Source organism: Scyliorhinus canicula, chromosome 2 (genome assembly GCF_902713615.1).
Source record: "Scyliorhinus canicula chromosome 2, sScyCan1.1, whole genome shotgun sequence".
NCBI lineage: Eukaryota > Metazoa > Chordata > Chondrichthyes > Carcharhiniformes > Scyliorhinidae > Scyliorhinus > Scyliorhinus canicula.
The window spans coordinates 265,311,011-265,335,510 of NC_052147.1; the positions used below are offsets into that span (position 1 = coordinate 265,311,011).

The window sequence follows — 24,500 nt, forward strand, 5'->3', positions numbered from 1 at the left end:
AATAATGCTGCCTTCCTTAATGGAACACTGCTGCTTTAGCTAATGCAGAAAGACTGGCTAAAAGGATAAGGAAGCAGAGGCCGTACTGTTGCGTGACAAGCTAGGAGGGAAGAAAAGTGAAAGGATAAAGGGGTCATTAATTTTACCATAAAGCGGACTGAGAAAATGTTGCAGAAACCTTCAGAACACCTCCTGGCATGACTGACAGCACAATCCATTTAGTAGTATTGAAACTTGTTACAATTACCTTAATTGTTCTGGCCAATCTCAGCAGTAAACTCATTACAAAGAATAAATACCAAGATAAACATCTTGTTCACGAAGCTGGCCTGATAACATCCTCAATATTACTCATGCAAGAACTTTTCTTTCTCAGTAACCATTTAGGTGAAAATGATGCACAAACTAATTTGGAACATACAACAGCAAGCTCATGTGTAGTATGGAATTTATTGCCCTCAGATAACACACAACCCCGATTGGAATGCAACAGGCTTATCCATTCACCAGAACAGCTACTTCTGAATTGATACATCAGGTGTATGAACATTCAATTCACTCGATTCCGGGCAATTGCCTGCCACAGAAACATCAGATAGTATGATGGGAAATACAAAGCAGAAATGGAACTCCAAAGCAAGGGGAATTGGGGGTGCAGTGGTGTGGGGGGCAAATGATAGAAAGATACAACATAACTGCCCAACCAAATAAATATCCCAGAAATCTTTTCCTCACTGTTGCATGCTGGGCATTTTAACATGGCCGCAATTAATTAGGGGAATGCCATGGTAAATATGCAATCAATTCAAACAGGGGCAAATACTAAAATCCCCTTGGAAACGTTTGTTCAACTTTTTCTTCTGGGTGACCAAGTTGTGTCCTCATGTTGCAGTCTTGGGATTTGAGCTAATAGACCTATGCAGTACGGAGGGAGTGCTGCATTGTTGGAAGTGCCATTTATCAGACAAGGCATTAAACTGAGGCCTTGCAGCAGGACCTAAAAGATCGCAAGGCAGAATTGCAAAGAGGAACAGGTATATAATCAAGCTGGAGGCTTGCTTCAAACAATGGATTTCTTCTGTAACACACCCGACAATCTAAGAGATCTCAGACGTAATGACCCCGACAATCCAAAGTGACCTCACCTGTAAAGCAGAAGGAGGCCATTTGGCCCACCGAGTCTGCACCGACCCTCTGAAAGAGCACCCTGCCCAGGCCCACCTCCGAAAACCCTGCAACCGCACCTTACCATTAGATGCTATGGGGAAATTTAAAAAGGCCAATCCACCGAATCTGCACGTCTTTGGACTGTGGGTGAAAATCAGAGCACCCGGAGGGAACCCAAGCAGACATGGGGAGAATGTGTAAACTTCACACAGTCACCCAGTGTGGGGATTGAACCTGGGTCACTGGCCCTGTAAACCTGCAGTGCTAACCACTGTGACACCATGCCGCTCCTTACAATCACGTACAATCCAACACACTTCAGCTGTAATATCCCCTACAATCCAACACATTTCAGCTGTAATACCCCCTACAACCAACACATTTCAGCTGTAATATCCCTTACAATCCAACACATTTCAGCTGTAATATCCCCTACAATCCAACACATTTCAGCTGTAATATCCCCGACAATCCAACACATTTCAGCTGTAATATCTCCTACAATCTAACACATTTCAGCTGTAATATCCCCTACAATCCAACACATTTCAGCTGTAATATCCCCGACAATCCAACACATTTCAGCTGTAATATCCCCTACAATCTAACACATTTCAGCTGTAATATCCCCTACAATCCAACACATTTCAGCTGTAATATCTCCTACAATCTAACACATTTCAGCTGTAATATCCCCTACAATCCCACACATTTCAGCTGTAATATCCCCTACAATCTAACACATTTCAGCTGTAATATCCCCTACAATCCCACACATTTCAGCTGTAATATCCCCTACAATCCAACACATTTCAGCTGTAATATCCCCTACAATCCAACACATTTCAGCTGTAATATCCCCTACAATCCAACACATTTCAGCTGTAATACCCCCTACAATCCAACACATTTCAGCTGTAATATCCCCTACAATCCAACACATTTCAGCTGTAATACGGCCGACAATCCAACACATTTCAGCTGTAATATCCCCTACAATCCAACACATTTCAGCTGTAATACCCCATACAACCAACACATTTCAGCTGTAATATCCCTTACAATCCAACACATTTCAGCTGTAATATCCCCTACAATCCAACACATTTCAGCTGTAATACCCCATACAACCAACACATTTCAGCTGTAATATCCCTTACAATCCAACACATTTCAGCTGTAATATCCCCTACAATCCAACACATTTCAGCTGTAATATCCCCGACAATCCAACACATTTCAGCTGTAATATCCCCTACAATCCCACACATTTCAGCTGTAATATCTCCTACAATCTAACACATTTCAGCTGTAATATCCCCTACAATCCAACACATTTCAGCTGTAATATCCCCTACAATCCCACACATTTCAGCTGTAATATCCCCTACAATCTAACACATTTCAGCTGTAATATCCCCTACAATCCCACACATTTCAGCTGTAATATCCCCTACAATCCAACACATTTCAGCTGTAATATCCCCTACAATCCAACACATTTCAGCTGTAATACCCCCTACAATCCAACACATTTCAGCTGTAATATCCCCTACAATCCCACACATTTCAGGTGTAATATCCCCTACAATCCAACACATTTCAGCTGTAATATCCCCTACAATCCAACACATTTCAGCTGTAATACCCCCTACAATCCAACACATTTCAGCTGTAATATCCCCTACAATCCAACACATTTCAGCTGTAATACCCTGTAAAATCCAACACATTTCAGATGTAATATTTCCTACATACAACACGTTTCAGTTGTAATATCTCCTACAATCCAACACATTTCAGCTGTAATACTCCCTACAATCCAACACATTTCAGCTGTAATATCCCCTATAATCTCACACATTTCAGCTGTAATATCCCCTACAAACTAACACATTTCAGCTGTAATATCCCCTACAATCTAACACATTTCAGCTGTAATACCCCCTACAATCCAACACATTTCAGCTGTAATATCCCCTACAATCCAACACATTTCAGCTGTAATGCCCCCTACAATCCAACACATTTCAGCTGTAATATCCCCTACAATCCAACACATTTCAGCTGTAATACCCGCTACAATCCAACATATTTCTGCTGTAATATCCTCCACAATCCAACACATTTCAGCTGTAATATCCTCTACAATCCAACACATGTCAGCTGTAATACCCCCTACAATCTAACACATTTCAGCTGTAATACCCCCTTCAATCCAACACATTTCAGCTGTAATGTCCCCTACAATACAACACATTTCAGCTGTAATACCCCCTATAATCCAACACATTTCAGCTGTAATCCCCCCTACAATCTAACACCTTTCAGCTGTAATACCCCCTACAATCCAACACATTTCAGCTGTAATATCCCCTACAATCCAACACTTTTCAGATGTAATATCCCCTACAATCCAACACATTTCTGCTGTAATACCCCCTACAATCGAACACATTTCAGCTGTAATACCCCGTACAATCCAAAACATTTCAGCTGTAATATCCCCTACAATCCAACACATTTCAGCTGTAATACCCCGTAAAATCCAACACATTTCAGATGTAATATTTCCTACATACAACACGTTTCAGTTGTAATATCTCCTACAATCCAACACATTTCAGCTGTAATACTCCCTACAATCCAACACATTTCAGCTGTAATATCCCCTATAATCTCACACATTTCAGCTGTAATATCCCCTACAAACTAACACATTTCAGCTGTAATATCCCCTACAATCTAACACATTTCAGCTGTAATACCCCCTACAATCCAACACATTTCAGCTGTAATATCCCCTGCAATCCAACACATTTCAGCTGTAATGCCCCCTACAATCCAACACATTTCAGCTGTAATACCCGCTACAATCCAACATATTTCTGCTGTAATATACTCCACAATCCAACACATTTCAGCTGTAATGCCCCCTACAATCCAACACATTTCAGCTGTAATACCCGCTACAATCCAACATATTTCTGCTGTAATATCCTCTACAATCCAACACATGTCAGCTGTAATACCCCCTACAATCCAACACATTTCAGCTGTAATACCCCCTTCAATCCAACACATTTCAGCTGTAATGTCCCTTACAATACAACACATTTCAGCTGTAATACCCCATAAAATCCAACACATTTCAGATGTAATATTTCCTTCATACAACACGTTTCAGTTGTAATATCTCCTACAATCCAACACATTTCAGCTGTAATATCCCCTACAATCTAATACATTTCTGCTGTAATATCCCCTACAATCCAACACATTTCAGGTCTGATATCCCCTACAATCCAACACATTTCAGCTCTGATATCCCCTACAATCTAACACATTTCAGCTGTAATATCCCCTACAATCCAACACATTTCAGCTGTAATACCCGCTACAATCCAACATATTTCTGCTGTAATATCCTCCACAATCCAACACATTTCAGCTGTAATATCCTCTACAATCCAACACGTCAGCTGTAATACCCCCTACAATCTAACACCTTTCAGCTGTAATACCCCCTACAATCCAACACATTTCAGCTGTAATACCCCCTACAATCCAACACATTTCAGCTGTAATATCCCCTACAATCCAACACATTTCAGCTGTAATACCCCGTAAAATCCAACACATTTCAGATGTAGTATTTCCTACATACAACACGTTTCAGTTGTAATATCTCCTACAATCCAACACATTTCAGCTGTAACACCCCCTACAATCCAACACATTTCAGCTGTAATACCCCCTACAATCCAACACATTTCAGCTGTAATACCCCCTACAATCTAACACATTTCAGCTGTAATATCCCCTTCAATCCAACACATTTCAGCTGTAATATCCCCTACAATCCAACACATTTCAGCTGTAATATCCCCTACAATCCAACACATTTCAGCTGTAATATCCCCTACAATCCAACACATTTCTGCTGTAATATCCTCTACAATCTAACACATATCAGCTGTAATAACCCCAACAATCCCACACATTTCAGCTGTAATATCCCCTACAATCCAACACATTTCAGCTGTAATATCCCCTACAATCCAACACATTTCAGCTGTAATACCCGCTACAATCCAACATATTTCTGCTGTAATATCCTCCACAATCCAACACATGTCAGCTGTAATACCCCCTACAATCTAACACATTTCAGCTGTAATACCCCCTTCAATCCAACACATTTCAGCTGTAATGTCCCCTACAATACAACACATTTCAGCTGTAATACCCCATAAAATCCAACACATTTCAGATGTAATATTTCCTTCATACAACACGTTTCAGTTGTAATATCTCCTACAATCCAACACATTTCAGCTGTAATATCCCCTACAATCTAATACATTTCTGCTGTAATATCCCCTACAATCCAACACATTTCAGGTCTGATATCCCCTACAATCCAACACATTTCAGCTCTGATATCCCCTACAATCTAACACATTTCAGCTGTAATATCCCCTACAATCCAACACATTTCAGCTGTAATACCCGCTACAATCCAACATATTTCTGCTGTAATATCCTCCACAATCCAACACATTTCAGCTGTAATATCCTCTACAATCCAACACGTCAGCTGTAATACCCCCTACAATCTAACACCTTTCAGCTGTAATACCCCCTACAATCCAACACATTTCAGCTGTAATGTCCCCTACAATCCAACACATTTCAGCTGTAATATCCCCTACAATACAACACATTTCAGCTGTAATACCCCCTATAATCCAACACATTTCAGATGTAATATCCCCTACAATCCAACACATTTCAGCTGTAATATCCCCTACAATCCAACACATTTCAGCTATAATATCCCCTACAATCTAACACTTTTCAGCTGTAATATCCCCTACAATCCAACACATTTCAGCTGTAATACCCCCTACAATCCAACACATTTCAGATGTAGTATTTCCTACATACAACACGTTTCAGTTGTAATATCTCCTACAATCCAACACATTTCAGCTGTAACACCCCCTACAATCCAACACATTTCAGCTGTAACACCCCCTACAATCCAACACATTTCAGCTGTAATATCCCCTACAATCCAACACATTTCAGCTGTAATACCCCGTAAAATCCAACACATTTCAGATGTAGTATTTCCTACATACAACACGTTTCAGTTGTAATATCTCCTACAATCCAACACATTTCAGCTGTAACACCCCCTACAATCCAACACATTTCAGCTGTAATACCCCCTACAATCCAACACATTTCAGCTGTAATACCCCCTACAATCCAACACATTTCAGCTGTAATACCCCCTACAATCTAACACATTTCAGCTGTAATATCCCCTTCAATCCAACACATTTCAGCTGTAATATCCCCTACAATCCAACACATTTCAGCTGTAATATCCCCTACAATCCAACACATTTCAGCTGTAATATCCCCTACAATCCAACACATTTCTGCTGTAATATCCTCTACAATCTAACACATATCAGCTGTAATAACCCCAACAATCCCACACATTTCAGCTGTAATATCCCCTACAATCCAACACATTTCAGCTGTAATATCCCCTACAATCCAACACATTTCAGCTGTAATACCCCGTAAAATCCAACACATTTCAGATGTAATATTTCCTTCATACAACACGTTTCAGTTGTAATATCTCCTACAATCCAACACATTTCAGCTGTAATATCCCCTACAATCTAATACATTTCTGCTGTAATATCCCCTACAATCCAACACATTTCAGGTCTGATATCCCCTACAATCCAACACATTTCAACTCTGATATCCCCTACAATCTAACACATTTCAGCTGTAATATCCCCTACAATCCAACACATTTCAGCTGTAATACCCCCTACAATCTAACACATTTCAGCTGTAATATCCCCTTCAATCCAACACATTTCAGCTGTAATATCCCCTACAATCCAACACATTTCAGCTGTAATATCCCCTACAATCCAACACATTTCAGCTGTAATATCCCCTACAATCCAACACATTTCTGCTGTAATATCCTCTACAATCTAACACATATCAGCTGTAATAACCCCAACAATCCCACACATTTCAGCTGTAATATCCCCTACAATCCAACACATTTCAGCTGTAATATCCCCTACAATCCAACACATTTCAGCTGTAATACCCCGTAAAATCCAACACATTTCAGATGTAATATTTCCTTCATACAACACGTTTCAGTTGTAATATCTCCTACAATCCAACACATTTCAGCTGTAATATCCCCTACAATCTAATACATTTCTGCTGTAATATCCCCTACAATCCAACACATTTCAGGTCTGATATCCCCTACAATCCAACACATTTCAACTCTGATATCCCCTACAATCTAACACATTTCAGCTGTAATATCCCCTACAATCCAACACATTTCAGCTGTAATACCGCTACAGTCCCACAGGTTTGAGCAATACTACCTCCTACAATCAAACACATTTCAGCTGTAATATCCCCTACAATCTAACACATTTCAGCTGTAATATCCCCTACAATCCCACACATTTCAGCTGTAATATCCCCTACAATCGCACAGGTTTCTGTCTGTCATGATCTGACGGGTTGCTGGCACCCACCTGCCATGCAAAGAAATAAGGAATGGTCATCGATCAAAGAGCAGTACTGTATCAGATTCAGGATACGAGAGTCACTGAGACGACCTCGCCCCCTCCGCCTCCCACCTCAAGCAGAATAATACAACTTTTGAGCCATCTTAAATCCACCCACGGATGTGCAAAGACAAAGCAATTTCAAGCATTGAAAGATCATAAGGATTTTGGAAAATCAAGATTAGCCTTGGAAAAATCCTGCCCTTGTTTTTTAAAGAACCAGAAGCTGCCAAGAAATTCCCAATCCTTCGACTTCCAACGAAACATCGGGTAACAGGGAGCAGGACTGGGAAAGACCATTCCGTGAATGAGGTCCAGAGAAAACTCAGGGGTAAGTCGACCAAGATCCCACAACGAAGACCCAGGGCTTGAGCATTCAAGCACAAACTATTTACCTGCACTGAATCAAAATTGTACTAGAATTCCTTCCTGCATAGCTAAGGAGAAATCCAAGGGCAAGAGTTGAAGGACTTAAGACTGTAATCAGGTCTATGAATTTGTCAGCTATTTGCAGGGGCTGTTTAGCACACTGGGCTAAATCGCTGGCTTTGAAAGCAGACCAAGGCAGGCCAGCAGCACGGTTCGATTCGCGGCACGCCCTCCCTGAACAGGCGCCGGAATGTGGCGACTAGGGACATTTCACAGTAACTTCATTGAAGCCTACTCGTGACAATAAGCGATTTTCATTCATTTCATTATTTCCTACTTGGTCAAAGGTATAACTCGGCCTGACTCTCCATCTTGGTTAAAAACTTTGCAATTATTCATAGATAATAGATCATAGAATTTGCAGTGCAGGAGGCCAATCAGCCTATCAAGTCTGCACCGGCCCTTGGAAAGAACACCCTGCTTAAGCCTACACCTCCACCCTATTCCAGTAACCCCACCTAACCTTTTTGGATACTAAGGGGAATTTAGCATGGCCAATCCATCTAACCTGCACATCATTGGACTGTGGGAGGAAACCAGAGCACCCAGAGGAAACCCACACAGACACGGGGAGAACGTGCAGAATCGAATCTGGGACCCTGGAGTTGTGAAGCAATAGTGCTAACCACTGTGCTACCGTGCCGCCTCAACATCAGATTATGTTTCAAGAAAGACTGAATTTGCATTTAAGTAGCAACGTTGACAACCGATGGACATCCCCAAAGTGCTTTTCAGCTGATTAAGTGCGTTTGAGGTCACTGTTGTCCTGTGGGAACCACGGCAGTCAATTTGCACGCAGCAAATTTCCCAGCATCAGGAATGTAATAATCCTAAAAAAATAATCTGTTGTACGGTGTTGGTGGAAGGATAAATATTGGCCACGGCACCAGGTGTCGGTTCCCTTTTATTATACAATATCCTTACTCTCTCCCGTAACCACATTTCACTAATTGGCTACCCATGCCACCACTACAATCGTCTTCCCACACACAAATCTTCCAGCATTTAACCCTCCACCAATATCAGTCTCAAACTGGAACCCTGGCAGAATATTTGAGCTTCCTAGCCCAGGAGAGGTCAAGGAAATCATGCTGTTACTTTGGATGAATCAGCATAGATCATCAAGGGCGGCACGGTAGCAGAGTGGTTCATAGCTCCAGGGTCCCAGGTTCGATTCCCGGCTTGCGTGACTGTGTGGAGTCTGCACGTTCTCCCCGTGTCTGCGTGGGTTTCCTCCGGGTGCTCCAGTTTCCTCCCACAGTCCAAGGATGTGCAGCTCAGGTAGATTGGGCATAATAAATTGCCCTTTGTATCCAACAAAAAAGGTTTGGTGGGGTTACTGGGTTGGGAGGATCGGGTGGAGGTGTGGGCTTAAGTCGGGTGCTCTTTCCAAGGGCCGCTGCAGACCCGATGGGTCGAATGGCCTCCTTCTGCGCTGTGGATTCTATGATAACCGGGGAACGGAGGGACTTGTATGGCTCAGTCCCGCTATAGGCGCCGCAGTTATCCAGTATTGAACTAGAGAACCCTGCCTGACAGAAAGTTTCAAATAAAAAGGAGTTGCAGTAAGTGTATGTTAAATGCATCAATTTATTTAAATAAATACTCCAAGCTCCCTGTTCTTTCATTTTGACTGGTGCGTCCTTTACTTCCTTGCAGGAAATCATTGCCATTCATAGTTGCCAGCAACCATTTAAGTTAAATCAATTCAAGTTAGCATAAGTGTACTTCAGCATCCGAACAGCTCTCCACAGCAGGGACTGAAAGACCTGCCAGACTTTATAGCATTGTCCTGCGCACAAAGAGCTGTGTTGATGGACCTGTGTGGAGGGTTATCTGGATCCTTAAAACTGATGCTCATTCATGTAGTACTTGTCGAGAGAACTGTCAATAATAAGGACACATGGCGGCTGTTTGTAAGCATATCACACACAATAGTGCAGTAAAGCCACACTGGATAACATGATTTTAGTTGCCTGCTGTGCAGTAAATTTTTGTCCTGAAATTTTACTGAAAGCAAGACAGACAGCACAAATGCTCGCATGAAGGAAAAGCTGCACCATAATGGGGTTGTGTCCCCGGAACTTCTGAATAAAAAGAAAAGAACTTGCATTCATATAGCGCCTTCCACAACCTCAAGATGCCCCAAGCTCTTTCCAACCAACACAGCTTCTCGGACGATTGAGTTGACTACGATCACATTAGCATGCTGGGACACAGATTCACACACATTCCCGTACCAGCCTCCCCGAACAGGCGCCGGAATGTGGCGACTAGGAGCTTTTCACAGTAACTTCATTGAAGCCTACTCGTGACAATAAGCGATTTTCATTTTCATTTCACATTCGAGCAAGATACTGTAAGCTTATTTGTGAAGATTCCCTCTCTTATTTCTAGCAAAAAGTGCCAAAACATTCCTTTAGGATGTCCTTACACGCAGCCATGAGAGGAATTCCAAACCCATTCGGAGTTCTGGCTCTCAGCCAGGAAGGTTGACTCCCGACCATTCAGACACACCTCTTAATATCCAGCTTAACAGTGACATGGGCAAGGGGACCAGGGCAGGCCACATTTCGCATCGTCCTCTCAGCTGGACAGCAGGCTGGAGGAGGAGGAGGGGTGGGTGGAGGAGGGTAAATAACCCTAATTTAGCAAGACAATGGCTTTACTTGAATTATACACAACTGGAATTGAAAGGCACACTCGTCAGATCACCCACACTCAAAGTACCCAAGCTTAATTCGAAATAAGAGTTTGCCTGCTCCAATGATATTGAGCTGAGGACAGATTCGAGGGAAGCATTTTCGCGACCACATCTCTCACGGACTCGTTTTCACAAAGATTGGGAAAAGCGACACATCACACTTTCGGATTCCCCTCTGCCTCCCAAGAATGCAGACAGCCTAAACTCGGCGATAGTTTAACTTAATAGCGGTTTAGCCCAATATGCTGAGAATGATTTGGGCACCATTGTACGAAGGAGACCGAGATTAAATTTCTGCGGTTTTGTTCCATTTAAACTTTCAGACGCAAAACAACAGGTTTCCACAGGAGTGAAGAAAAAGAATATCTGATCAATAATCCCTGACAAAAGTGAATGTGTGAGAAAAGCAACATAATGGTGTTCTTGAAGATGAAAGTGACATCCTGATCGTGGATTTCAGAGGCAGATGACCACAGCTTTAGACTGCGGGAAAAGCCTGAATAGGCCATCATTTCTTTGCAGTCTTTTCATTCCCTCTAGCCCTACTGCTGGAACTCTTCATTGAACACAATAGCAACTGCACTAAATCTTTCTTCTTATGCAAATCACAGTGATCAGGCCCTCATGCTGAACAACTTTCGATGAAGCTACAGTCACACAAACCACTGGTGGCTTCTCAACAAAATCAAAAATAATTGCGGAAATAAAAATTAAAGTTGCCCCCTTGCTTCCGACCTCCTACTTCATTTTACTCAGCAGACCAGTCAGCGACCTCCCAACGCAACCCCATGCAAACCACCCCCCTCCCCACAACGCACACACAAAAAGTTTAATGAACATTTTCAGTGTATGTTAACAGATTCCTCCTCACGTACACAATAGAAGAATTAGTTTAATTATTTGGGAAGTGAACTGTGAGAACGACATTATCCGGTGTTGCAAATGTGAACATATTGGGTGTGTTGTATCGCAAGTGGGCATTTAAAAAAAAAAATTGGTTCAGGCACAAGATGGATAAACTCAAAGCCTTTCATGTTTTTATTACTGTAAAATCTGGATCAAAATGCAGGACAATCAATCTAGTATTTGAGAAACTATCTTTTGTCACACAAATTCTCCCAGGATGCCTATCAAGTAACATAAATCATACAACGTCCCAACACCAACTTGCATTTTTATCGCACCTTTCTCTTCATCAACATCTCAAGCTGCTTCCCACGGGGGACAGCAGATGTAGGATAAAAGTTAGCACAGGGAATCAAAGATATGGCTAAATAAAGAGAAGTCTTGAGAAGGTTTTTTAACAGCAGGAAGTGATGTAGCAAGGGATGGGGTACGGGGGAAAAGCGGAGGCAGGGGTTTGTGAGAGTAGAGCTAAGACAGCCTGAGACTCTGACAGTGATGGAGGAGTGAGGGTGGGGGATGGGATTTCTCAGGTGGCTAATTGGAGGATTGGTGGCCTCCACTGTAAGGCTGAAGGAGATAACAAAAGGTTGAGCCATTGGGGGGTGGGGGGGGGGGGGGGGGGTGGAATGTGGCATCAAGGTCTGGAATTTGGACTTCTCTATGTTGTTGGGGGAGTGTGGGGTGAGTGAAAATAAATCTGTTCCAACCATTAAAGACATAAGGATTGGGTTAGTGGGACTGACCATAAGACAGGTTGTAGAGATAGGCGTGCTTTGGACAGTTTGGGTAAAATGGAAGCTGGCAATCAGGGATATGGTGAAATCAGGGGTGGGATTCTCCGTTCTACCAGCCGCGTTTTCCGGCATCCCCGCCAGCAATGGAATTCTCCTTACTAGCAGCTGACCAATGGGGTTTCCCGGAGGACACCACCGATGGAGAACTCCGCTACATATCTTTGGGATGGGAAAAGCAAGATTTGGCTTTCAATGTTGGCAGAAGTGACCAGCGCTGCAAAGGTGGAAGAAAGCAACCTGGATAAATTGAAGGATGTGAGGTTTTGAAACTCAGTTCAGCCTTACTGAGCAGCTGAGGAAAGATATAAGGAAGGATATTTTGGTAAGAGCTAAATATAATGGTTTTCCCCACAGTTCAATTGAAAAGGATTCTGTCCAACCCGTAAGGCAGTTAGTGTCAGAAATATAAGATGGCTGTGGAGTCAAGAATGAGGCTTCAATCTAGGGGGCCATGAAGATACATCTAGAAATTCACCCCAAACCCATTGGTAATATCACAGGGGGAAACACATGAACTCAGGTCAGGAGGGGCCAGGCCTCAAGATACTCTGATGGTCACCTCATTGGAATGGGGATTAAAGCCACTGCTGGGAATGTGGTGGTGTAGTGGATTTTTCCTGCTTTTTGTGTAAGGACATACCTGGGCAATTTTCCGCATTGCCGCGTGGATGCCAGTGTTGCAGCTGTAATGGAACAGCTTGGCTGAGGGCTGGAGCAAGAGCTGGGGTGCAAGTCTTCAGTGCTATTGCTGGTATGACTTAGGATCATAGAATCCCTACAATGCAGAATGAGGCCATTCAGTCCATCGGGTCTGCATCGAACCTCTGAAAGAGTACCCTACATAGACCCATCCCATCACTATAACCCCAAGCAACCTGCACATCCCAGGACACTAAGGGACAATTTAGTATGGGCAATCCACCTAAACTGCACATCTTTGGACTGTGGGAGGAAACTGGAGCACCTGGAAGAAACCCATGCAGACACAGGGAGAATGTGCAGACTCCGCACAGTCACCCAAGGCCAGAATTGAACCCGGGTCCCTGGGGTTGTGAGGCAGCAGTGCTAACCATTGTGCCACCGTGCCACCCCCAATATACATTGGAAATATATCGCTGTTCCTTCACTGTCACTGGGTCAAAATCCTTGAATTTCCTCCCTAATAGCACTGTGAATGTACCTACGTCGCAGAGACTGCAAGTTCAAGAAGGCATCTTACGACGACCTTCTACATAACAATTAGAAATGGGCAATTAATGTTGGCCAAGCCATCGATGCCCACATCCCATGAATGAATTTTAAAAATCTCTTGAGTCAGGCAATCTTGAGGTTTTGCAAAGAATGAAAAGGGTCATCTTTGGAAGAGGTGAGCAACAAGCTGGGTATTGGCTGGTCTAATGGTATTAAAGGGACATCCCACCATCCCTTACCAAAACAATGATGTTAACATGATGATGGAAGGAATATCTGACACCATCCACAAACTGTCTACACTCAATCATTCTATTAATTTAGTTGGTGCGCTCTCTCTTAATAGGGAATATATTTTGTCTATGATCTTTTCCGTGTAAAAATAATGAATTGAAAATTAATCAGATTATTCTACATACGAAAATTAAGAGAAAGCTTACTGAGCGACGAATACAAATGCTTTGCACTATTTATAATCAAAGATAAAAGTTCAAAATACTTGATTATGTTCAGCTCATTGTAAGAGCAGGTAGTATAGGGTTCAATCTTTAGCTTCAAAAATAATTGGGTTATTATTGAACAATTTCTAAAACCAAAAAGAAGTGTTCACATCAAAAGCATTCCAGATTGACTATTTTGTTCAGTTTTCAATGTTTTGTGGATGTTGTCATATAAACACATAATGACTGTGATGAAAATATTCCGAAGCTAGTGTTAAGGGGCATTATCATTTGCTAAATTAGCCTTCAAGTTACCATGGCAGAATGGCAAATGGTTGTGTGCACAGATTAGTCATTGAAAGTGCCAGTCACTGAATCACTAGTGCTAGTTTCAGTCACTTCACTGGTGCCAGTGTCAGTCACCCCATAACCTGCGTCAGTGCCTGTGCATCTGTCCACCACAACAAACATAAGCCGAATCGGAAAACCTCGAAAGCAAAAGAAGTGTGAAAGGTTTGACCGTGTTGGCAGGTTCAAAGCCTGCCACTGGAATTTACATGGCAAATTTTACACACAGATCGCACAGAAGGCTGCTTCTGAAATGGAAATCCATGAAAGACTCTCAACATAGTGACAAGACACAAACTGGAGTGAAAACATGAAGCAGTCAGTGCTTTTTCTAAAATACTATATTTGCACCAACTCACTAAGATTGCAGCTACACTGCACATTCAGTACTGTACCATTTCTGTGTTATCACATGCACCGACGGTTTACTTTCACCTTGAAAATAGCACTGCGCGACAATTTTTAAGAACTATTTTTGCATCTCCAGCAAGACGCATCAATGCCGGAATAATTGCAACGAATGATCGACCAGTAGAATGCCAACCCAGTGGGCATGGCACAAGTCTGCACTGATGTCATCTGTAGACGCAGATGTGCAGTGCTTTGTATGTGTGGGGTACCCTTGGTGTGTCATCATCAGCTCCCCATCTAACTGCACTGTGTGCTCATATCTCTCCCTAAATTGGTAGCAATTCTGAGTGCCGCATGACATTATGCTGCTTAAAGTGACATTCAATGCGGGACACACTGTCCTACCTTATCAGTGCATCATTCATTAACTTTACATTGCTATGAAATAAATACAAGGGTACCTGTGTATACGTAATACAGGTACACAAGCATGCTAGTGCGCAAGCTCAACCCAACCTCGGCAACAGCTGCCTCTGGCTTACTGGCAGCAAATCATCCAAAGTAACTGCAAGAAGGGGCTTTTCACAGTAACTTCATTGAAGCCTACTTCTGACAATAAGTGATTAATTATTATTATTATTATGTGTTCACACTTAAACTCCAGAACTCTACTGCAGATCCAGCAAGAGAGGTAAAGGATGATTATTTCTGGCGGACTTGCCGAGATCTACATATCATAGAATCATAGAATTCCTACAGTGCAGAAGAAAGCCATTTGGCCCATCGAGTCTGCACCGACACTTCAAAAGGCCACCTTACTTCGGCCCAAACCCCATCATATCCCTGTAACCCCACGCAACCTTTGGACACTTAGGGGCAATTTAGCATGACCAAACCCATGCAACCTGCACATCTTTGGATTGTAGGAGGAAACCGGAGCACCCGGAGGAAACCCACGCAGACACGGGGAGAACGTGCAAGCTCCACACATAATAATAATCTTTATTGTCACAAGTAGGCTTACATCTGCAATGAAGTTATTGTGAAAAGCCCCAAGTCGCCTCATTCCTGCTCGGATACAGGCGCCTGTTCGGATACACGGAAGGAGAATTCATAATGTCCAAATTACCTAATAAGCACATCTTTTGGGACTTCTGGAAGAAAACCGGAGCACCCGGAGGAAACCCACGCAGACACTGGGAGAATGTGCAGACTCCGCACAATGATCCAAGCTGGGAATCGAACCTGTGACCCTGGCGCTGTGAGGCAGCAGTGCCAACCACTGAGTTGTTGAAAAAAAATGCTTGAGCTCAAATGGGCATGCAAGACAATTAAACTAGTGTTCTCACATGTCAAATCTACCATTATTTAAAATGCTTCTGTGACACTAAGAAACATCAGTCACACAAACTGTTTCAGATACACCATAAACTGTTTTTAAAAAACACACCACAAATTGTAAACAGGAATAAACATTGGTACCAAAGGTCATTTTCAGAACACGGATGCCTTAGCAGCATTGTAAGCACTAAACTGCTATCTAATTATCAATTTCCAATAAACTGATATTTTTAAACAAAACACAGTAAATTGGATATAGATGTTTTGTATTATCCAACCTTATAACATTTCTATTTCCAAATTGACTTAACACCACAAAAGAAACTGTCTCAAAATGCAACTGCAGTCCAGAGAGGTGTAGTTGTGCATAATACTTAATTTTATTTCGCTGCAGAATGGGTGCTCACGTACAAAATAAATCTCAGAAAATAAATGTTGTTGTCCAAATCTTTTAAATGTTGTTTCATCCTTGAAAGAGCAATGCAATCAGGAATGTATGGCTTGAAAGCCAGAATGTCCACTACATGCACACACACACGCACCGAAAAAAACATGTATCAGAGACCAAAGATGGTATAAAACAGTGCAAGTCGATGCCAATGAGAAATGCAAGTTGGATCATTTAAAAGATTATGTCCCCAGGCTCAAACTACTTCCTGGGAAGCAAAATGCATTCGTACAAATAAGCCAATAGGTTTTCTCTGCTCTCAATGTCTTTTAAAAGCAAGAGCTGGGGATGAATTCTGTGTTTGTACAATTAAAGTGACTCCATAATTGATGTGATAACAGGTCCCAAAGGACCACAAAGAATTTTAGCAATGCCCTGTGTGTATTTCAGACAACACTTGAAGGACTGTGTCAGTTACCACTCTCTCACTTGTATACATTTATCTACATAGGTCGACACATATGTATGTTAAATTACAATGATTGTTTTGAGAGTCCTCACTTCTTCACTTGTGCAAAAGTAACATCTCACTGATGCCCTCACATCATCATTTTGTCACACCTCGCGGGCCCCTGTCCCTTTAAGAGCCACTCCGGCCTCAGTGCAGCAAAGTTGATCATACTTGGGCTGAACTTAAGCGAAGAAAAGGGACCAGATTTTACTACCAGGATGAAGGAGGAACAATAAAATCCAAGCCCAACAACAGTCCCGGATCGCTCAATGTAAAACGAAAACGTGTAATTAGGATAGATTTGCGCCTCTGAGCTGTGAATGATGCCAAGACACTGGATTAATTCCTGTGTAAAGGGGGGGGGGGGGATGCAGAATTAAAATAATCTCATTTATAGAGCATAATAATTCCGAAGAGCTCCATACAGAGAGAGAGAATAAAAATCTTTTCTGGCCGGGGTGCATCACTAGTTAGTTCCAGGGAGGGGAATGAGGGGAGTGCGAGAAGGAGCGTTAATGGTCTCTGAAACGGTGTAAAAAAACCGCAGGAACCCTTAAAAAAGTGGGCAGAAATATGACACATTATCAAGGGGCCGAGATACAACGGTAGTAATTAAATCCCGTGGAAAAACACTCATTATTCGCCGGCAAGAACTCTGCATGGACTCCGGCTGACAATGACAGCAAAAAAAGTTGCTAAACTGGCACGTCCCCACATCTATTGCAGCCTCCGGGGGGGGGGGGGGGGGGGACACAAACTTCCCCCAACTCCCTTTAATTCCTTGGTGAAACTGGTGTCCGACACTCAACTAAATACTCACCCCCGCAAAAAAATAAACTGAGATCAGGTTGCAAAGGGAAGCAAAAAACAAACACATTTTTGGAATTCCGTACAAGGTAAAGTGGGACAAAAGAAGGCAGGAGTTGGGGGGAAATATAGAGAGGACAGCAACGAGGGGAGATGGGTTTTGCAGCTAAACCGTTGGAAAACTTGGTGAGGCTGTTCGATCACAGCTTGTTGTGAATCACAATTCTTCTCGCCACCCCCCACCCCCAACCCCCACAATCCCAACCAAACAACAACAAATAAAGTTTGGAAGAGTGTAAAAGTTAAACAACAACAAGCCTAACAGTGACACAGTAAACACAGGCAGGTACCACTCGTATTCTTAAACTTGAGTAGGAGGCGGGGGAAATATAAAACGTTTACCTGTTTGCACTGAAGATTTTGGTATTTTGGGGGGGGATTATCTGATCCGTGTGCTTGGCTGAAAAGGCTTCAAACTGGAAGAAATAACTATGTCAAAACAAAAAAAGTCTTAAAAGTTTTAAAGGGTTTTCTTTTTGTTTTTGCAACACTCCCTCTCCCCCCCAAAAAAAAAACTTAGGGGGAACCGTTATCATCAAAGGGCATTTCTACAAACAAAAATAAAAATCCACACGTTTTAAGAGAAAAAGTAAATCTCCCAATCGGCAGTACAGCGAAGAAATCCCGGAGCCAAGTCTCTCTCTCTCTCTCTGTGAGTGTGTATATATTTTTTAAAGGAATGGATTCAATCGCAGAGTTTTGACGAGTTGGGGCCACTGCTGGCGTGTCTGTGCCGTGATTCTTCAGACAAGATACACGCGCAAGGGAGAAAAAAAACTTTCCCCCCTCTCTCGGCTCAGTACGCAGAGAGAGAGGGAGGGGAGGGGATAATGAGCCAAACTTTTTTTTTCTCTCTCTCCCTCTCCCTTCCTCCCCCTTCACCAATTCGCAGCTTTGAGCTCCACAGCAGAAAAGGCAGTCACTGAATTACTTCTGTCTGTGCTTTCTTCCCCCCTCCCTCCTCTCTCTCATCTGATTCCCTCTCCCATTGCTTCTCCTCTGGCGTGTCTCAATCATTTCTTACTTGGTTGCCAAAAAAAAATACCGTACTTTCAAGAAACCAGGGAATCGATTTGGCAAATGTCCTCCCTCAAACTACTTGCTCGTAAAACAACTCTTCTCTCCCTCTTCTCAAAACTGCGCCCTCATACAACAAACTTTCATTTATTTAAAAAAAAACTTTGCCTTTCCTGAAAACTTTTTTAAAAATCAAAGATCAAAATAAGTCTTCCATAAACTTGTCTTGCATTTTGTAATTTGATGTATTTGTCTTTTTAAAAATAATGTTGCCATACATTTCATGCTATTTCATAGGAATGTGTATTCTTGTGCTCAAGCGGTGAATTGAAACAAATCATCACAATTATCTTACCTCAAGTGGGGGTTTTGTTTTCAAATTGGGGAGGGCTGAAAATTGAGCTGTTCATTTTCCTCGTACGGATTGATTTTTTTTTATTGTTCGATTACATGTGGAACCTGGACGGTGTCTTTTGCAGCTCTTGGAGTAGTTTTGAGCACTGACTGAATGTCTTCAGAGGAGCGATCTTTGTGCTTTGCTGGCCTCTGGTGGCGATAGTCAGCGTTCTCATCGACAATCTTAATTAACGATGACAGTGGCGCCCTCCCCTGTTACCTGCTGTTTAAACCACCACCACCCTCCACATTAACTGACTCACAGACTGAAAGGGTTGTATGGGGGGGATGCGGGCTCACCTGGTGAGATTGCGGTGCCCAGCTGTCCTGGGACCCCTATTCAACAATAGGTGCTCAGTTTGTATTTAGTAAAGAAATGTGCTGGTTAAAATGGTTTCAGCAACATTATGGTAACATATGGCAAATTCTGACACAATTAGTGTCCTTTCCTACCTCAGAGTTCAGCGTTGCCAAAATACAAACCTGCAACATTGTTTACCTCATAATCAAATTTATATAGCAACTTTTAAACGAGAGACTTTCAAATGAAATCTCATCTAACAATTGTTTTTCCAACAACAGTGATTGCTATTGTGCCGGTAAATATATGGGATAACCTAGAATTTACAGCGCAGGAATAGGCCATTTGGCTCAACAGGTCTTAGTCGCTGTTTATGCTTCACATAAACGTTCTTCCTTTTTCTAACCTTCATTGCACAGCCTCTTATTCCTTTCACTGCCATGTCATTAACTCACTTCTCTTAAAGCTGTAAGTGCCAATAACCTCAGTTATTTCACATGGGAGCGAGTTCCAAATCCTAAAAGACTCTGAGCCAACATTTCTCTGGAATTCCTTATTGGATTTATTAGTGATTATCTTCCGTTGATAGCCCCTAATTTAGGACTTCCCCACAGTAGAAACATTGTGATACCTACCCTCTCAAACCCTTTCATAATTTTAAAGACCTATGTTGGATCACATCAGCCTTCTCTTCACAAGAAAAAAGAATCCCAAGCCTCGTCAATCTTTCCTGAACAGAATAATAATAATCTTTTATTGTCACAAGTATGAAGTTACTGTGAAAAGCCCCTAGTCGCCACATTCCAGCACCTGTTCAAGTAAACTGATACGGGAATTGAACCCGCGCTGCTGACCTTGTTCTGCATTACAAACCAGCTGTCTAGCCCACTGAGCTGAAGAACTTGCAGACAGGGTTTGAAGGACAACACCTATCAGCATCCACAGTCCCAGATGAACAAAACCCTAGAGATTATGCCTGGCCTTGCTTTGTAGTCTGTAATCTGGTCCATGTTCAACTGCAGAGTGTGGTGAACTCAGCCCAACGCATCACACAAGCTTGCCCACCCTCACATTGATTCTGTCTACATCTCCCACTGCCTCAGGAAGGCAGACAGCATTGTCAGAGACCACTCCCACCCAGGCTTTGCCCTCTTCCAGATCCTTCCATCAGGCAGAAGATACAGGAGTCTGAAGACCCGCACATCCAGACATTGGAACAGCTTCTTCCCCACAGCTACTAGACTCCTCAACGACTCTCCCTCGGACTGATCTTTTCCCTGTAAGAACACTATTTACGATACCCTATGCTGCTCTGGCTCATGTATTGCTTGTTTGGCCCTTGTTCCACACTGTAACCAATCACTATTTGTTGATGCACAATTTGTCAATGTACTCTGTCAATTTATCTTTTGTCTACATACTGTGTATGTACTGTGTACGTTCCCTTGGCTGCAGAAAAATACTTTTCACTGTACTTGGGTACATGTGACAATAAATATCAATCAAGGTGACAATGCACTGTTTTCCCTTTTTAGTGGGAAACCTGACTGATGGTAATTTAACATGAGAATCAGCACACCTCAAGCGAGGGGCAAGGTTGAGAAGGCAGGGCCTTCATGCACAACCTCAGCTGATACGGGAATTGAACTTGCTTTGTTGGCCTCACTTCGCATCACAAATCAGCTGTCCAGCCAACTGAGCTAAATCACACCTGATCTGGCAGTGGAGCTTTTGGACAACTTTACATTCCCCCACATCAAAAACATGCTGAGTGGAGGCAGGTGAAACCCAGCCACCCTGTCTGCGGTGTGTACAAACCACAAGATGCACTGCAGCCACTCCTTATAGTTTCTTCAACAGCACATCCCAATTAGGGAATTGAACCCCAGTCTGCCGTGTGACAGGCAGGGATACTAACCACTATCCTACACTAACCACTGTACCATGAAGATAATCTGCACTGAACTATCAGTGCAGAGTATTTACTCCAGATCTAGAATAGGGTGAAAACCTACTGATGTACCCTCAATTACGACGAGATGAGAATGGTGGAACAATCGAGGCTTTATTGAACAAGATGTTGTGCCTCCTGTAGCTGGAACCAGAATGGCTGCAGCACAGGAAAGCACACACTTTTATACGCTGCCTGCTGGGCGGAGCCACCAGGCAGGGATTTACCATCATACCCATAATATTGGATTGGATTGGATTGGATTTATTTATTGTCACGTGTACCGAGGTACAGTGAAAAGTATTTTTCTGCAAGCAGCTCAACAGATCATTCAGTACATGGAAGAAAAGGGAATTAAACAATTCAAGAAAATACATGAGAATACATAATAGGGCAACGCAAGATATACAATGTAACTACATAAGCATTGGCATCGGTTGAAGCATACAGGATGTAGTGTTAATGAGGTCAGTCAATAAGAGGGTCATTTAGGAGTCTGGTGACAGTGGGGAAGAAGCTGTTTTTGAGTCTGTTCGTGCGTGTTCTCAGACTTCTGAATCTCCTGCCCGATGGAAGAAGTTGGAAAAGTGAGTAAGCCGGGTGGGAGGGGTCTTTGATTATGCTGCCCGCTTTCCCCCGGCAGCGGGAGGTGTAGATGGAATCAATGGATGGGAGGCAGGTTCGTGTGATGGACTGGGCGGTATTCACGACTCTCTGAAGTTCCTTGCGGTCCTGGGCCGAGCAGTTGCCATACCAGGCTGTGATGCAGCCCGATAGGATGCTTTCTATAGTGCATCTGTAAAAGTTGGTAAGGGTTAATGTGGACATGCTGAATTTCCTTAGTTTCCTGAGGAAGTATAGGCGCTGTTGTACGGCAGTGCCGTAATACACACAATATACCACTAGTGGTGACTACCACACCTACTACGTTCTGACACAAAGTATGGACCCTTGCCAACTGACTACCAAGTTATAGTCATGTGCTCTCTATTCGAATTATAAAACAATCATTATCGTATTTTAGTATCTCAAATCTCAGTTTAATACAATCATATCCTCATGCTTGATATAATTATACAAGATGCATACACTAATGGCTCAAATTAAAATATTTTATAATTATATTCAGACTGTGAATCATATATTAATAAATTGAAGCTAGTTTAATCACATGCCAACACTTCAAATTCAAGTTACAAAATTTTACATATACGCAATTAAAATAATAGGTTGCATTTAAAATTAACGAATATAATCATGGATGAATAATATCAAACTACACTACAATCAGACTGAATAATAGCACAATATAGTCATGTGATTAGCCATTCTGTCAATTAAACAGACCTGTAAAGAGTTATGTTATTAAGGGTGTAGAAAGGCCTTATGTCCAATCTAAAGTGGTTGTCCATTTCTGACAGTGACGGAGTACGTGGCCCGTGCATTATGATTATTACAAATTCTTTTATGATTTAAATGCAGCATTTATTGCCCAATCGTAATTGCCTTTGGTGAACTGTTCTTGTTCCAGTCCATCTGTTGAAAGTACACACCACAGTTCTGCTAGGTTGCATTTTGACCCATTGATAATGAAGAAACAGCACTGCATTTCCAAGTCAGGATGGCGTGTGACTTGGGAAGGGAACTTGAAGCTGGTGGTGTTCCCATGAGCGTCCTATCTCCTTCCCTCTCGGTGGAACAGATCAGGGGTTTGGGACGTGCTGTTGAAGAAACTATCAGGAGTGGCTGCAGGGCATCTTGAAAATGAAAATCGCTTATTGTCACGAGTAGGCTTCAAATGAAGTTACTGTGAAAAGCCCCTAGTCACCACATTCCGGCGCCTGTCCGGGGAGGCTGGTACTGGTCTTGTGGCTGGCACACACCGCAGCCAGCGTGGCTGAGTTTTCCCTGCCCCCACTGGACGTGTTTCGGCATGGGGGAATGTGAAGTAGGGCTGGCGCCCAGCTCACTATATTGCCGTCTATCCCTGAGGTCAGCGCAGAGGAGAGTAGTTGGCCGGGTGCCAAAATCGACAGCCCACCCGCCAAATGCAAATAAATAATTCAGGGTCAATTGACCTTGTTAACTCGCCAATTGACCCTGAGAATATGTTGGCCATGCCATGTCCAACCTAAAGTGGTTGGCCTTTTCTGAGGGTGAGGGAGTGCGTGGCCCATTATACAGTTGGTGTGGACAGTTGGGTGGGAGTGATCAGGCCATTTTTGTTTCAATATTTTTAAAAGGACAGGAAGGACAATGGGGGTTCTATTTTCAGGGGTGCATTTTGTGCATGGGGGGAGGGTAGCCCCTCTAAAGATAGTATCCTCCCTTTCTTCCTACCTGCCTTCTCTCCAAAACCCACCACTCCAACCCCTCTAGACCCCTCCCAAATCTTGCCAAACCCTCCCCACCAAATACCCCGCACGTACATCACTGTAAGGTCCAGTGGGCCTTCATCTTGGGAATACTTGCAGTCCCAGCAGTGCCAACAATGGTATCTTCCCAATCCGATTGGCCAGCAGCAGCTCACAAGGTAAGGACCTCCTCCTCAGTGATGGATGGAAGTCCCATTCTCCATCCATTTAGCCCAGCTGCAGCGTGAAAAACCTAAACATCTTTATTGTCACAAGTAGGCTTACATTAACACTGCAATGAAGCTACTGTGAAAATCCCCTAGTCGCCCATTCCGGCGCCTGTTTGGGTCCACGGAGGGGGAATTCAGAATGTCCAATTCACCTAACAAGCAAGGCTCTCGGG

The 24,500-nt window shown here is 42.8% G+C and overlaps 1 protein-coding gene across 2 annotated transcripts in view; it reads right to left on the reverse strand.

The window, feature by feature from the left end:
- The window catches only part of gli2a (GLI family zinc finger 2a), a 488,975-nt gene extending 470,088 nt beyond the window's left edge, over window positions 1–18,887 (reverse strand). For both annotated transcript variants that reach the window (XM_038790037.1, XM_038790038.1), the window contains exon 1: window positions 18,421–18,887. The gene's annotated coding sequence lies outside the window, so the exon portion shown is untranslated. The remainder of the gene's footprint in view (window positions 1–18,420) is intronic.
- Between the last annotated feature and the right edge of the window lie 5,613 nt (window positions 18,888–24,500).